The sequence below is a fragment of the Humulus lupulus genome, chromosome 2, assembly GCF_963169125.1.
Source record: "Humulus lupulus chromosome 2, drHumLupu1.1, whole genome shotgun sequence".
Lineage (NCBI taxonomy): Eukaryota > Viridiplantae > Streptophyta > Magnoliopsida > Rosales > Cannabaceae > Humulus > Humulus lupulus.
In genome coordinates, this window is record NC_084794.1 from 103,940,576 (window position 1) to 103,955,372 (window position 14,797).

General features: G+C 37.7%; 1 non-coding gene across 1 annotated transcript; it reads right to left on the bottom strand.

Moving 5' to 3' along the window:
* Nucleotides 1-1,600: 1,600 nt before the first annotated feature.
* LOC133820462 (small nucleolar RNA R71) lies at nt 1,601-1,707 on the bottom strand. The gene has a single exon (XR_009886870.1). It is a non-coding gene; the product is annotated as a small nucleolar RNA R71 (small nucleolar RNA).
* Nucleotides 1,708-14,797: the final 13,090 nt, after the last annotated feature.

Sequence of the window (14,797 nt, forward strand, 5' to 3'; positions counted from 1 at the left end):
TCAAATCATTATTGGCTTATTTTCATTCTCTTAAATAGCTTTATTTTTCAATCTTTTATTTTATGTTCATAATATTAAAACTCTTCAATCTTTGGAGCTAGGTTAGAATTTATTACTTTTGATTTAAAATAGTTTTCTTTTTTTATTTTAGACAACTCCTTTGGGTTCGATCTCATGCATACACGAACACTATATTCCATATACGATTCGTGCGCTTGCGAGTATAAATTTTTAAAACATACCCGTTTGGGGTCCATCATGTTTTTGGCGCCGTTGCTGGGGATTTGCAAGAAAAAAGAAACGAAATTTATCTCAAGGTTAGTGAATTCTTTTACTAGTTATTTTAATTTTTTGCACTTAAAAAAACAAAAAAATATATTTATATATCTATAAAAGCTAAAAAGAAAATTTGGGGCGGTTCTACCACCCATATCTATCTTTTTAATTTTTTTTAGTCGATGGCACTTGTACCTCCTAATTTTGTTATAATTTTGTTGTAATTTTTATTTCTTTTATATCTTTGTTAGTTGATGGCACTTGTGCCTCCTAACCTTTGTTATAATTTTCTTTATTTAACTTGTTGTAATTTTTATTTTATTTAATTTCCGCAAGTTACTAGTTGATGGCAATTTTGCCTCCTAGCTAGTTGATGGCAATTTTTCCTCCTAGTCATTAAGCTTATGTTTTAGTTGATGGCACTTGTGCCTCCTAATTTTTACCTTAATTTTGTTATGGTTGATGGCATGCTATACCTCCCTAATTTTGCCTTATTTTTTCTTTACCTTTTATCATATTATTCTATAATTGTGAAAAATACTTGAAAAAAAAACCTAAATCTTGTCCTTTCACCATAAGAAATTTTTGCTTAAAGGAAATTTGAACAAAATTCCCAATCCATCTCTACTGATTAACCTCGGGGAGTTGTTAGTAGTGCGCGAGTAAGTGGAATCAAATAGGCATGGGGACAAGTAAACCATAAGAAGTATATTGTTGTGAAATCTCTAAAAATTATAAGTATGCTCTGTGGTTGCGGTTTTAACTGATCTTCCACATCAGAAAATTGCTTGTTTGAGATTATCCTTGTTGTCTTGTTTGTGAAAATTGTATGCATCATTGGGAACGTAACTCTAAAAAAAGATTAGTAAAAAGACGTTTATCTTTGTTTGAAATTGAAAGTGTTAGTAAAAATTTGAGCATCATGGAACCGATTGCTAATCCTGTTGATGAAAATGTTGTGCTTGAAAAAACTTTGCTTGAATATTTTGCACCTATTTCATCTAATGCTCCTTCATGTATCGTTCTTCCTACAACTTCTACTACTCATTTTGAGCTCAAACCAGCAATCATTCAATTGTTGTTAACTTTTTATGGGTTAGATAGAGAGGATCCTTACATGCATGTCAAAGATTTCTTAGAAATTTGCTCAACATTTAAATTTGAAATTTTTTCTGATGAGTCGGTCAAACTAAGATTGTTTCCTTTTTCATTAAAAGACAAATCAAAAGCTTGGTTCAATTCCCTTCCCACGAGGTCTATAACTACATGGGATCAACTTTATAATAAATTATTGCTGAAATTTTTTCCTATGTCTAAAACTGATAGTCTTAGGAGAGAAATCTCTGAGTTTTTTCAAAAAGATAATGAAGAGTTTTATGAATGTTGGGAAAGATTTAAAGATTTATTATTAAAATGTCCTCATCATGGTTTTGAAAAATGGAGACTTGTAAAATATTTTTATGATGGTTTGACTCCCTCTAATCGTCAAATGATTCAATCTATGCATACTGGAAATTTTTTAAAATTTCAACGACAAGAGGCGTGGGACGCCCTTGAAGATTTATCTGTCAATTCACAACAATGGAATTATTTTGATCCTAGGTCTAGGTCAACTAATTCACCAAAAAGAGGAGGAAGGTATGAAGTAAAAGAAGAATTAGACTTAAAAAATCCTTAGACAAATTAGTGAGAAAAGTAGAAGCTTTAGCCATAAGCCAAACTATAAACTCCCCAATACAACCAAGAAAAGATGTTTGTTCTATATGTTCTAGTCCTTGCCATTATGCCCAATCATGTCCTTCCTACCAAGAAGCCTTTTCTGAGGAGGCCAATGCACTTCATGCTTATGGGAAACCAAATGATAGCCCATTTTCATCCACCTACAATCCAAATTGGAGAAACCATCCAAACTTTTCACGGAGACAAAACCAACCCCAAATGAATCAAGGGCACCAATACAACACACAAATCCAAACTCATGCCCCACAAAATCAACCATATCCTCAACAAAGGAAACCTTTCTTAGAAGATACTTTACAAAAATTTATGCAATCCACTCAACAAATCCTACAAATTCAATCTCAATCAATTACCAAACTCGAGACACGAGTAGGACAACTCGCCACTGCTTTAGCTGATAGAGAAAAAGGAACATTCCCTAGTCCACCTATCCCTAATCCAAAAGGTCCATATGAGATAAAAAAGTCTAGTAATAATGGAGAAGTCAAATCAATTTCAATTCTTTGGTCTGGAAAGAACATTGTCGAACCCGATTACATATACCCGAGGTTGAAAACGAAAAAGAAAAAGAAAAGAGTCAGCCTTCTAGTTCTAATGCCAATGACTCTTCAAATAAGGAAACTCCAATCCATCCTTTCATTCCAAAAGTCCCATTCCCACAAAGACTACTTCCAATTGTAAAAGGCAGCCAATATAATGACATCTTAGAAGTTGTTAAACAAGTTAGTATCAATATCCCTTTCTTAGATGCCTTAAACAAATTCCTGCCTACTCTAAATTTTTAAAGGATCTTTGTACTGTTAAAAGAAACACTAATGTTCCTAAAAAGGCGTTTTTAGTTGAACAAATTAGTTCTATTATTCAATATAAGAGTCTTGTTAAATATAAAGATCTTGGGTGTCCCACAATTTCATGCATTATTGGTGATCATTTTATTAACAAAGCTTTACTTGATTTGGGTGCTAGTGTGAATTTATTGCCTTATTCTGTTTATAAGCAACTTGGTCTTGGTGAGCTAAAACCTACCTCTATAACTCTTCAATTGGCCGATTGTTCTGTGAAAATTCCTAGATGAATTTTAGAGGATGTTTTGATAAAAGTTGATAAATTTTATTTTCTTGTTGACTTCATTGTTCTTGATACTCAACCTGTAGAAAACATGCATGCTCAAATTCCTATCATTTTAGGTAGACCATTCTTAGCTACATCTAATGCAATCATAAATTTTCGTGATGGTGTTTTGAAATTATCTTTTGGAAATATGATTGTTGAATTGAATGTTTTTAATGTTGCTAAATCTGTTGAGTGTGAGGAAATACATGAAGTTAATGGAAATGATGGAAATGACTTACTTGACTTTTGTGAAAAATACTTCGGTATGAACTTGCATGTTGATGACTCTAATGATGATGTGAATTCTTTGCTAGAGTCTATACCCTTAAAAGAAACCAAAAATGAGGCTTTTTCACCCTTAGATCATGTTCAATCAATGTCTGAGCCTCCAAAGTTAGACCTTAAACCTTTACCAGAAAATTTAAAATATGATTTTCTAGGAGAATCTGAAACCTTACCTGTTATCGTAGCATCTGCTTTAGATAAAGAACAAGAAGATAAATTGTTAGATGTCCTTAGAAAACATAAAGAAGCCATAGGTTGGACCATTGGAGACATTAAAGGAATTAGCCCATCTATATGTATGCATAGAATCCATCTAGAAGAGAATCCTAAAACCTCTCGGGAATGTCAAAGAAGGTTAAATCCAAATATGAAAGAAGTAGTTAGAGAAGAAGTCATAAAATTGTTAGACGTAGTTATCATTTACCCTATTTCTGATAGTCAATGGGTTAGTCCAGTTCAAGTTGTGCCTAAGAAGTCTGGGATCACAGTTGTTGTAAATGAGAAAAATGAATTAATCCCTACTAGAGTACAAACGGGGTGGAGAGTGTGCATAGACTATAGAAAGCTGAATAATGTTACTAGAAAAGACCATTTTCCATTGCCCTTTATTGATCAAATGCTTGAACGTTTAGCTGGCCATGCATATTATTTCTTTCTTGATGGGTATTCGGGATATAACCAAATCCCCATTGCCCTAGAAGATCAAGAAAAGACTACATTTACATGCCCTTTCATAACTTTTGCCTATCGTCGAATGCCTTTTGGATTATGCAATGCACCTGGGACTTTTCAAAGGTGTATGCTTTCAATTTTTTTTGACATGATTGAAAGATTTCTTGAAGTATTTATGGATGATTTTTCTGTGTTTGGTTCCTCCTTTGATGAATGTTTGCACCATCTTTCACTTGTTTTGATTCGTTGCAAAGAGAAAAACCTTGTGCTTAGCTGGGAAAAATGTCATTTTATGGTTAAAAAAGGAATTGTTTTAGGTCATGTAATCTCATCTGAGGGAATAGAAGTTGATAAAGCAAAAGTTGATCTTATGTCAAAACTTCCCCCACCTAAAACTGTGAAAGAAATTACATCATGTTTAGGCCATGCCGGTTTCTATAAAGGATTTATAAAAGACTTTAGCAAAATTTCTCGGCATTTATGCCATTTACTTGGAAAAGAAAATGCTTTTGTCTTTAATAATGATTGTCATGTTGCCTTTGAAAATTTTAAAAATTTGTTGACTAATGCACCCATTATTCGACCCCCTGACTGGAAAATACCTTTTGAAATAATGTGTGATGCTTCTGATTATGCTATAGATGCTGTCTTAGGGCAAAGACTTGAAAAAATACCTCATGTAATTTACTATGCTAGCAAAACTTTAAATGATGCTTAATTAAATTATTCCACAACCGAAAAAGAATTGCTTGTTGTAGTTTTTGCATTGGAGAAATTTAGATCTTATTTGTTAGGGTGTAAAATTATTGTTTATTTTGATCATGCTGCATTAAAATATCTCTTGTCGAAAAAAGATGCTAAGTCTCGTTTGATCCGTTGGATCCTACTTTTACAAGAATTCGACTTAGGAATACATGATAAAAAGGATCTGAAAATGTTGTTGCTGATCATTTATCTAGACTAGTTGTTGAAACTATACATGATTCCACTCCTATCACTGAAACTTTTCCTGATGAACAATTGATGTATGTTTCTTCCTTGCCTTGGTATGTTGATATTGTTAATTATTTGGTCACTAAAGAAATACCATCTCATTGGTATAAGCATGCTAAATCTAAATTTTATTCAGAGGTGAAATTTTTTATTTGGGATGATCCTTACTTGTTTAAATACTGCCCTGATCAAATAATTAGAAGATTCATTCCAAATTGTGACCAATCTAAAATTATATCTTTTTTTTCATGACCATACATGTGGAGGACATTTTAGTGGTAAGAAAACAGCTGCTAAAGTTTTACAATGTGGTTTTTATTGGCCTACTATCTTTCATGATACATATGTTTATTGTAAAGCTTGTGAACGTTGCCAAAAGTTAGGAAGTTTAACTAAAAGAAACATGATGCCTTTACAAGCAGTAACGATACTAATAAGCACATTCTTTATCATTCATACAACAGCCAAGGGCCAGGCCCTATCATATTATCTCATGCTTCCTAAACATGCATGCATATAAGGGATTCATGTCATGTTTAAGCATTTAAACATATAAACACATAATAGTTACCAAACCCTGAGTCGAACTTGTCTTTAGTGGTGAGTGTACATGCCCGGCCAGTCTTTAGGAACCCTTAAACCTTGGTAGCTCTGATACCAAGTTGTAACGTCATCCTAATCCAGGACAGTTACACTGTGTACTTTAAATTGTGTCATACTTGCTAACCAAGTCATTTGGTTTAAAATGTGCAACTATGGTTAATGTCAAGGTTTAGGGTTAAATATTTTGGTTAAATGAACAGATGACCTTTATATAAAAAGTTTCATTCAAACATGGGATCCCAAAAATATTACAACCAACTTTTAAAATAGTGAAAATTCATCAAAATTACATTCAGTCGGCCTAAGTGGCAAAAACAGGGCAATAACCCTAGTTCCTCTGAGATATCCCCGACCGTGGTGGTCGAGCAGCCACATATGTACACGCCACCACCGAAGTTCTCCAACTCATGGCTGGTCAAGCTTTCCTTTTCTCTTACCTCACCACAAAACACCTGTGAGCCAATGCTCAGCAAGAAAACTCAACATGTGCATAAATAAATAATATAAACTTCGACATACTTATCTAGCACATCCAGCAATAATAACCTACACATATCGTCATTCAGTTACAAAAAAGTGGTCATTTGACCAATTTCCAATCGCTGCCCTAAACAATTGACCATAGAGTCAACCTAGGGCCTTATGCCCAAGCTACGCGACCATAGAGTCACCTAGGGTGTTTTCCCTTAGCCTTGAGTAACTAGCCATAGAGCTAGTCCAGCGTACCTGGCGCTTTAATGTTTCATCGACCATAGGGTCAGCCAACGTAATAATACATTGCTGGTTCAGGCCTAAGCCTTTTGTCCAGCACGCATCGCACTATTGTCTTCCTTGACTAATGAGTCAAGCCCTAATCCAGGAATACATACCACAGTACAGAAACAGACATGGATAGACATATCCCAACAAATAAGCACACATGTTAATCACATAACACAATCGAATAACCATTTTCACAATACTAATCATACTTATTTAACGGGACCTCATGAACTAACCACGAAATTCACACAACAGTCATAATTCACTTAAGAAGATATCAACCAACATGTGAAGCAAAAGCTTAAATATAAATGTCCTCGGGGCCCAAGCCCTAGTCACATATAACACGTATTGGGTGCAGTTTTCTTACCTCAGGTCCGAGTAAGTGTAAATAAGAACGACCGTCGAGCACGATCTCAATTCCGAGCACCTAGTGGTAACCTAGTCATAACCATAACATAGAATTCCATCAACAACGATCGAGCAAAAGCTTTCGGACCGAGTCCTAGCCTTCAGGGCCTCGAGTTCCACTAAATCGGGTAGTGGAATCGATCCCGAGCCCTATGGAAAAAATGTTCCCATTTAAAAATACTTCCCAAGGCCAAAAAGCCTAGACGGGTCGCGACCTGGCCCTGAGGGTTGCGGCGAGCCCCTCCTATAGCAAGCCTCCTCCCCTCTGTCAAGATGCGCAGGGCGCGACTTGCTCTATAGGGTTGTAATATGCCTCCCAGACAGAGGCCTCCTAAGGCCCTAGGTTTAGGCTGAGTCGTGGCCCCTCAAGAACAAGGTCGCGACTTGGCCTCTCGAACCCAGATTTTCTTCAATTTTCAGTAGCCAAATTCAATCCAAACTAACCCAAAATCTTCCCTAAACCGTAATTCAATTACCAAAATAGTTCTAACACCTTCCCAACAATAAAACCCAATAGAAATCCAGTCTTAAACCTCATCCACAACACTAGGCCAATTCTCAAGTTTAAAGGTTCAAGAACACTCTAAAATAGCGAAACAAACTCAGAATTTCAATGTCAAAATCATAGTCTAGAGTTTATCTCAACTGAAGATTAATTCTACAAGTTGCAACAGAGCTAACTCCCCAATTATAGGCTTCAATTCTTGTGTTTCTAGAAAGAATTCTTCCCAAATATTTAAAGACTAGCTTAGGAAAAACTTAGAGAGGAAATGAATGAGGTGAGAGAGTGTAGGTCGATTTGGAGAAGTGTTTTGTCTTTTTTTGTCTTTAGTTTCCTAAGCTTAAGTGACTTAAGTCAATCCCGAGGCTCGAGGTACCAAAAATGTTCTTGAGAGAAAAATGATCAAATTCCCCAATATTTCCTCCTAAACTCACTAACTTCAAATATATCTCCAATTATTCATTTCCATAACCCGATAACCCAATTAAATGTCTAATACCCAAAATATCCCTTGACTCGTCCTGAGTTAAGTATTGGAACCCATTGTGACTTTCCTGCTAACTTGCTCCCTAGGATCGCCTCGTGCCAAGTAACCCACATAATAATGTGGTCTCTCACATCTATCACATAAATATACAATTATGCCCGCAACGAGCCCACATGCATATTTAATATTTCTAAACATGCTCAACTAACTATATAATCATATAATCCACATAATTACAATTAAATACAACAAATAAGCACATAATCCCATATATTGCCATCATGGCCCACTAATCAAGTCCCTAAGCCTTATTAGGTAATTTGGGGATGTTACACCCCTGGTTTCTTAGCCGACCCGAGCACCCTTAGGCCAGGCTACATTCCATACGCTTGCTATCACCCCTAGGCACCCTTAGGCCGGCCTGGAAACATATATAATCACAAATACACAATTCATAGCAAGTAATCAATGGCAGCATATTCAAGCATGCCCATCTAGTTATTCTCAGATACAGACATATTGACATTCATAACATATTCATTAATAGGGGTTTAAGCCTCAAGTCCCAAGCAGCTAGCGTATGGCAGCCCCGAGCACAATCCATAATCCTGAGCTCTTGCAGTATAACCTAATCACAATGTGATAGTAAATAATCATTAAAATCCTAAACCAATAAAATCTTTGGAATCAAATAATAGCTTCCGGGACCTTGAATTCTACTAAACCGGGTAGTAGAATTTTTCCCGAGTGCTTAGGATTAAGTCCTCGAGCCTCCCTGAGCCTAAAAACCAAACTTGGCTATGGCTGCCTAGGCGGGCCGCGACCTGGTTCTGAGGGTCGTGGTGTGCCCCCTAATTAGAGGTTCCCTCCCCAACTGCTACGGGCATGCGGCCTCCAACCTGTCCTTAAGAGTCACGGTGCACCTAGACAGAAAGCCCCAGGCTCCTGGGGCCACGGGGGCCGCGACGCCCATGAACAGAGTCGCAACGCGTCCCCGTGAACCCAGAAAACCCAGCTTCTTTCTACGTTTTCTTCGATCTTAACCCTCCAAAATTCATCCTAGACCTACCCTAAAACCATAATTACACCTCTCAAACATTCCCAAAAACATAAACAACATAACCACATTAATAGCTTAGCCAAAACTCCATCACAGCCCAAAATCCAAACCTAGTGTTAAAACTTAAGAACACCAAAAGAAAGCTTAGAATTCAATCAAGAATAGAGAAATTCACTTACTCCTACTGGAGACTATGCCCCAGAGTTAATCCTTCTATGATCCTAGCTCCAATTCTTCAGTCCCCAAGCTTCCAATCTTCAACCTTTGGCACCAATCCTCCAAGAACTCCACTAGCTTCAATGCACACCAAGGGGAAATGAGCAAACCGACCAGGGAGAGAGAGAGAGAGAGGGATTCTGCCTTGTTTCCTTCTGTCTACAGGCTTCTATTGCCTAAGTCATCCTAAGGCAAGTCTATCTTCTACTAAAAAGACTATAATACCCCCTAACTGTACTCCTATCTTCTAATGCCTCCAAGGGAAAAAACGTCAATAGACACCTTCCCCACTAATCCTCGAATTGCCTTATAAATTCTCAATAAATCCCAACATATCTAATTAATCACCAAATAATTGCACATTAACCAATAAATCCTAAATACACACTAAGTCCCTAAAATACCCCTAGGCTCATCCTGAGTCGGGTATTGAACCCTGTTGTGACTATCCCGCTAATCTGCTCACTAGGATCGCCTCGATCTGAATACTGCAAATATATTCACATAATAATGTGGTCTGAATCATTTAACACATATAATCACATTTATCCCCTCAACATGCCAAAATTACAAGTATCCCTCATAAAGAAGAACGGGCCCACATGCATATCTAATACTTATAAACATGCATATAAATATATTCATATTATCATATAAATCATGCATGCCACATAGTCACACAATTAATCAATTAATTCAACATGCATATCCTATTATGCCCTCCAGGCACTGTAGTCTAGGAACTTAGCCTTAACAGTAAATTTCGGTCGCTACAACTATCCCCTCCTTATTTAAATTTCATCCTCGAAATTTGTTCAAACAGCTAGAGACACAATTCCCTTGAATCTAACTATAGCCTCCGAGTTTAGTCCTTTACCCTGCTATCCCTTAATAACACTCTCACTAGAGTGACAGTCTTATTCTATAAGAATTTATCTTATCTATCATAAATCCATTAGCTTTTCCTTTCGCAGTAAATTCCACTGAAATTCTAGGGTCTCCTCACCTCATCAACAACAATATTTTACACCTCTTCCCTTGACATTGGCACCAGTAACACCTTATTAGCCACCACCCATACTAGTGTAAGGCTAATCTGTAGGCCCCTAGCCTAGTCATTGGTAAGATCTCAGAAGGTTATTAACTTAGGAGTCAAAACTCCTCTTTCTTTCCCAAAATATCTTGTCATTTCTTGTAACGACCCAAAATTGCTAATAGGGCTTAAGCCTTGATTAGTATGTCAGGAGGGCATAATTGGCTTATATGTATGTTTAAATGGTTAAATGCATGATTATGTAGTATGCATGATTAATATGATTATATGAGTATGTGATATGCATGTTTACGAGTATTAGATATGCATGTGAGCCCTTTATAGATTATAAGGTCATATTTATAATTTTTGTTCATTGAGGGCATAAATGTGTTGATATGTGATAAATTGTTGAGACCACATTATTATGTGGATATATTTGTAGTATATGGTTCGAGACGATCCTAGTGAGCGAATTAGCGAAATAGTCAAACCAGGGGGTTTAATACTCGGCTTTGGGGGAGCCTGGGGGTATTTTTGGGAATTTAGAGAATATTGAGATTTATTAGATATGGAATAAATATTTGGTAATTAATTGGACGATGGGATTAAGTGGATAAATATTAGGAACACTTGAGGAACTAGCGGGAACTGGGAGCGGAATGACCATTTTATCCTTAGAGACAATTAGAGAAATAATGGGCTTAAATGGGCAAACTAGTGATTTGTGAGTTAGAATGTACTCAGAAACTTAGAGAATAAACCAGAATTCTCTCCCACACCACCTCCACGTTCCTCTCTCTCTCTGTCTAGGAAGAACTCAAGTAAACTTGGAGATTTGAAGGAGAATAGGCTGTGAAATTGAGCTAGGTGTTTGGAGGGAGCTAAGCTGGAATTTATCAGAGTGTTGTTGAGGGTCTAAGCTGAAATTTAGTTAAGGAATTCATATTGAACCTGTTGAAAATTAAACATGTTAAGATTTGAGTTGCATGAGGTTTTGCTTTGTAAGCTTGATTTTGATAGGAATTGAGTGTTTTATAAGAGTGGAAAATATTTATAGGATAGTGTATGCTGATTAAGTGGTGGGGATAAGAATTTTCGGTGTGGCTTTGAATTTTGGCTAAAGGTTGGGTTGAATTGTTGAGATTTTTGGCTTTGAAGGATGAGGAAAAAAAGACCCAGCTCTTGGGCGCAGTGGCCCGCATGCCCAGATTGCCTGGGAGAGCTCTCTCTTTTGAGGGCGCGCTGCGACCCTAGGGGGAAGTCGCGGCCCGCCTCCCCCTGAAGCTTGAAGATTGAGTCTCTGACTTGGGGGCGCACCGCAACCCTTAGGGTCAGGTTGTGGCTCGCCTAGGGGTTTTTTCCTTGGGTTGGTTTCTAGAAATGGTGAGGCTAGGGGTTCGAACCTAGGCGCTCGGGACAATTTCTACTACTCGGTTTAGTAAAAATCAAGGTAGCGGATGCTAGCTTTTGTCTCCTAAGTATTTATTTGGATTAGAATTTGATGATTACCCATTGGCCACTGTGACTAGGTTTATCGCCAAGGCTCAGGACTGAGGATCGTGCTCAGGATCGTTATGTATCTTCCGCTCGGAATTCAAGGTAAATAACTGTACCCTTGTGTGGTTGTGCTGGGACTAAGATTCCCTGTATATGAGAATATGTGTTGTATAACTGTGATATTGTTATGCAAAATATGAAATGATCGGCCTAAGAGAGCCGGAGATGATACATGTGCACAAGACGTGGCTCGGCCACTGTGAGCCAGGGTCAGCTAGATAAACACTGAACTCGACCTAAGTGAGCCGGAGTCATTTGAGTAAACAGAGGACTTGACCTAAGGGCGCCGAATATGAGCATTTGCATATTGATGGAGATCTATTGCTGAATGTACATGTTTACTGATAATAGTTTGATTCTTACCACTTGTTGAATTTCTGGATAACTGTCTTTTGATTGATTGTTTGCAATAACTCATTATATATCCGTTGTTATGGTTTTCTTGCTGGGCCTTGGCCACGGGTGCTACGTGGTGCAGGTAAAGTCAAGGGTAAGCTGGATCAACCATGAGTTCGAGAGCTCTGGGGCGAGGTGTACATCGTCAGTTGCTCGTTCGCCATGGCCAAGGGAAAGTACAAAGATAGAGCCTAAAGTTTGTGTTTTTCCATTAGAGTGACAACTAGTTGTATATAACTTTTGAGAATTGTAAATTTGTCTCTTAAAACCTATTTTTGAGATCCCTTGTCCTAAATATCTATTTTAATGAAAATTTACCTTTTATGTTCAAAATCTTTTAAACTTAACCTGGTCATTGACCTTAGGATCACATTACTGTTCAAACGACTTGATTAACAAGTATTGCACTATTTTAAAACACATAGTGTAACGGTCTTGGTTATCCAAGGCATTACATTTCTGGTCCACAACACTTGGAAAAATACAAAGTCTCTCATCCTGGAACTCCGTGTTCCCATACTTAAAATTTGCGAACTCTAGTGTCCTTTTTAAATAGGCAGACACCTTTGTCCTAACCATTCTAATAACTTTATTAGTTTCCCCAAACCAATTCAGAACCACAAAATTCTTTGTCTCTCATTTCATTACTTGGAACAAGTACATTCAGAGTCACCCTAGTCGTTGATCGGCATTCACCACTATGACTATTCAATCAGGGGATCATACTTATCTCATTGCCCCAAATACTTACACATTAGATGTACAATTCTCAAAGTCTGAATCATTCCTTTAGACTGTCAGTCTATCTGTGGCATCCTATCTAACTGGCACAGATATTTCCAACTTAGGATGCCAGCTTCCATGTTAATTTTCTCTACGCAATCAAGGGTTTCCAAAGTGAATCACCCATTCGGGCATTAGTCTCATGATTATTCCTCTATAAGTGGTTAAACACTTTAATTCTTTATAGTAGTGCACGCACTACTATTCCATAGGTGTCGTCACTGCTGCCTAATCGTGGCTATCTAGCATTACCATCAACCTAATGCCCCGTTTAGAACATTCGGGTTCTTATCCCTTCATCTATCGTGAAGCACAAACAACCATTCTTTTCGGTCTGTACACGAGCGCACCCTTATCTTCGATGCGTCACCCTATAGTTTCATGTCTTAAGCATAGACAGTATCCATCATGCCACCCTCCCATATTAGTCCATTGCATACGGATTCTAATACCATAGTGTGCTAACCAATCCGGTATAAAACTATCCATTCCGAAAAACTTAAGGTTCTTGCGTTACCTCAATCTTGGGTATGGCTGTCTTCGAAGATGGTTCAGGTAGTAGTTGACGTGTCTTATCGGTCTCACTGTACTTCTCACCCCCAGGTGCTCTTCAGTAATTTCTTTGTGGCTTCTAGCTTAATTCCTTCATACATTATCCCATCACTTCCCATAACGTTACCTTGAATACCCTTGAAGGAAATGAAGCCTACTCTTTCTGGAGTCTTACCTGTAATCCTGCTCCATTTGTCTTAGTATTATCAATAAAGTGGTCATTCGTGTTCTGCTTCTAACTGGGAGTAGACCAACACATCCCTAATCAATCTGGATATGGCTTGTCCATGTCATTCTTGTACTCTCTCTGCTTCTTGAACTTACCTATGTCGTTGGGGCATTAGTCAGTTAAGAACCTTCACTGATAATCCATCACATCTTACTGGGTGCAAGAAGTAATTCCTAAAATGTCTCTTTCCTTGATCCTCAACTTGTAATAACTAGATCGAGGATCAATTCCTGAGAACATTATCCTATCTTGCAACCGGGAAATTGAACCCTTCATTCTTAAAAAGTATGTCGATGTGTCCCATGATGTGATGCTCCGTCTAATCAATCTTTAAATCAAATTCCTCTTCAGATGATCCATTAATTCTTTTTTTTTTTGAGCTAATATCATTCTTTATGATGTCCCTAATACCGATTATATCCATACCTCAACCCAAAAGTGTACTCAACGATTCTTTGTGCACCTATCTGAAACCTTATTGGCCTCTCCAGTTTTCATCCAATCTAATTGACATATTCCAAGTGGTGCCTACCACGATATCTACGCATCCCGTAGACGTAATCGGGTCCCTTCATTTTCAAATCCAGACGTCACAATCACTTCTTTCGTTCCATAGTTGTCCCTTATTTGGTAGACTAATCCGTACTCAGGATCATAGAAAAATCCTCATATGATGAGCTCAGTCGATTCCACTATAAATTGGTTAGCAATAGTACACTAAAATCTCACGTCCCATGGTGTTGCAACGTTAAAGTATGTGCCTCAAATCTATGTCTCTTCTAGGAGATACATAGCATCGAACTTAATCAGCCTAATATACAACAAAGAATGAGAACTAGAGAGCCAACCGGTCGCCTCCGACAGACTAGCCTCGGGCTCTGGCTGTACCAAGGTGGACCCTCAAACTGGGGTTAAGTAATCTATACTCCTTGCTTCTTCCAACTTCAATTTTGGGAAATTCTTCCTGACACGACCAATCATTCCACATAGAAAACATGCCTTCACTCAGCATCCTCCCAGATGGTGTCTCCCACACTTGGTGCATACTAGATAACTTCACCAAATCTCAATGTTGCCTTGACGACCATCCTATAAACTATAACCCCTCCTTTTACGACCAGGAG